This window comes from Bactrocera latifrons, unplaced genomic scaffold, assembly GCF_001853355.1.
Source record: "Bactrocera latifrons isolate USDA-ARS-PBARC rearing strain unplaced genomic scaffold, ASM185335v1 scaffold_67, whole genome shotgun sequence".
Classification (NCBI taxonomy): Eukaryota; Metazoa; Arthropoda; class Insecta; order Diptera; family Tephritidae; genus Bactrocera; species Bactrocera latifrons.
This window is the reverse complement of record NW_017537345.1, coordinates 801,572-804,624: the sequence shown is the minus strand read 5'-3', so window position 1 is coordinate 804,624 and position 3,053 is coordinate 801,572.

The window sequence follows — 3,053 nt, the reverse complement described above, 5'->3', positions numbered from 1 at the left end:
TAAGTTTTGCAGGGATACCAAATTCAGACATCGCGGCGTAAAGGCAGCTCCTTTTCGTGCTGTCGAAAGCAGCTTTGAAATCGACGAAGAGGTGGATCCCACCTAGAGATCGATACAGATTTGGGATAATGTTTCGGGAATGAACCGTGATCATACTAGACTCGTGCTAAAAGAATTAGATCCTTCATTCGTTTAACGCATCATTACCGATAATGAGTTCGGGTTAAAACCGGGTAGAAAATCGATTTAAACCACACTGACTGTTTAGTGCTACGTAGGATTGAATTCTCCTATTAAAAATATGAGTGGAACCAAGGTACGTTCAATATCTTTTATTTGACATGATATTTTTATTCAGTATTTATGGTCAACATAATCGGTTTACTGATCATACTATGCGCAACACCTTCACCCTTCTTGAGACACAGAATTCTTTATTGGATAATATTCGACCGAATAGACAACTTTCAGCACACCTTGAAGAAAATATGGCAGCCGTAGATGAGAGTGTACACGAAGACCGTGGAGAGCCGATTCGGGGTCGTTCGCAGCAACTCTGACTGATTTATGGAACGACTTAGCACATTTTACGTGGGGATCTTAAATTGAAAACGTAGAAAATACAGCCTGTTCAAGAACTGAAGCCGCTCGCTTTTCCCAAGCGACAACGCTTCGTTTTATGGGATCTTGAAAACTTTCAAGAAGATTCGACGTTTCCAAGCCAAATTTTTCTGTAAACATGCAAAATTGCTGCATTTGGGATGAAGAACAATCTGATGAGACTCAGCAACTGTCATTTTATTCGGAAAAAATAACAGTTTAGTATGGTCCATACTTCTTCAGAAATGATGCCGGTGAGAATGTTACCGTCCATGGCGATCGTTAACCGACTTTTTAATGCTTCAAATTGAAGCTCATGATCTCGGCGGCATTAGGTTTCAACCAGATGACACCACTTCCTACACAATTCGGTGAGCAGATAATTTTACGTTTTGGACCGGTTTAAAGGCCATCATGATCGTGTGATATCACACCATTAGAGTTTTTTCTATGGGGATAGGTAAAGTCTATAGTCCATGCGGGCAATACCGCTCGATTCAGGTCTTGGAGCATAACATGACGGTTGTCATTCGTCCGTTATTAGTCGTAATGGTCTCAATGCGCCGCGAGCAAGATTTAAAAAAGATAATCTTCAAAAAACAAGTGTCAAAGAATGTTCTTGCGAATTCTTGAATTTTAATTTTTTATGTATTCTCTTTAAAAAAGTTTTGAACCACGAAATGTATAACCCTTTTTAGGTATGTTACCGCCACAAATTTTTTTTTTGTAAGAAACTTGGCAAAAATAAACGTAAATTTTATGTGAATATTAAACTAATTTGGAAAATTTAAAATTTTTTTATTATACAAATTTTTATGATCAATAAGCAATAAAATCGACATTTTCTAATTTCGATAATTACTTCGTTAAATGTCGTCAATTAACTTCTACATTACATGAATATATAAAAAAAAAAAAAAATAATAAAATAAATAATTCATCAATTAGTGCGTCTCGCCGCTATGCTTAGCCACTTTAAGCGATTTAAGTAGAGGGGATATTTTTAGAGCCCTCAAATTGTCCGTCCCTTCAAGTAAATCCCACTCACATGTTGGTGCCCGCGGAATATTAACAAAAGAAGAGCCAAACACACATACACACACACAAACAGTGAAATTGCTCTACGCGCCTGACTGAGTGATGTGCAATGTAGCCGCGTAGCGCTCGTAAAGTCGTTGGCGTATTGTTGCTCGCTGGCCGACTGGCTGCTTTGTTGATGACGCTGACGAATGCATCGAGCGACAGCAATGAACCCATAAGTCAAACTAACAAACGCAACGCTATCATTTCTCCCACTTTGCCACAAGTAAAAAGGCACTTTCAGTTTCTAGGTGGATTAACTACTTTTATCCCTCAAAGCAAAAAAACAACAACAACTGGAAATAAATACGAGTATAAAAAAATAGGAAAACTGTGGCAAACTCATAGTGGCAACAACATCAACAAAACTAATGCGTGCACGCAACAAACAACAAATGAGCGCGCCAAAGCATGTTGGCCTCCAGTTTGCCGTTATTTGATGTGTTGCCTTATTACTCGAATCCCTCGGCTGTCTGCCACCGGGCGCGCTACATTTTTTGAAATTTACTTGTGTGTGTGTTTGTGCGTGTGTATTTAGCACTGGATATGTTAGGTGCGCTTTCTGGAGCTCTGTGCCGTCTGTTCGTCCCAGCTGTATATGTGTGTGTGTGTGTGTGTGTGTTGGCTGCTCTGTTTCTCTTCAATTCCGGACAGCTCCTCCTGACAAACGACACTGCCTCGGCTGTTGTTGTTGTTGTGCTGTTTTATTTCGTATGAAATCAAAAATTAAAACAACCTGGGCGGGATTAAGTGAGATTAGAAGGAAACGAAGCTAATTTTATAGCACGCGAGTGAGCGAGTGTGGGCAGGCATAAGCGAGTGCCCAAGAAATATTCACATACACCCATAGCTACATACAACTGAAGCACGAGCGGTATGAGTGGAAACACATGAACGTGCCCCAAATACAACCTCAAATCATCGGAGGCTCCTCATGCTCGGCTCGACACACACACACACATATTTGGTTGATGGTTGGCGTCAAGCGGTATTGAAAGAACGGGGTTTCTGCGTGTTATTTTTAATTAGATATTTTCCAGCAGCATGAAAAGAAATAAAATAACTGTAAATTTTCTATATAGTGCCACGCAAATGTTTCGCTTTGCTTTCGCTGCAAGAATTTGTTGCACGCTCTGCGCCGAGTGGGTGTTGAATCGGCTGCTGAACGCTGGCTGAGCTGTGGGCGGCGGATTTCAATTTTGAAATGCACATTTCATGTTACCGTTATTCGTTATTTGTTGTTTTTTCCTCTTTTCAAGTGCGCATTTAATCAAATCAGGCAAAGTGGCAGCAAATGGCAATTACTGCGCAGTTTTATTTGAAAATCTTATTTTTTCGCATTTCCTTTTTGGTAGCTGAATTTTTATTACATC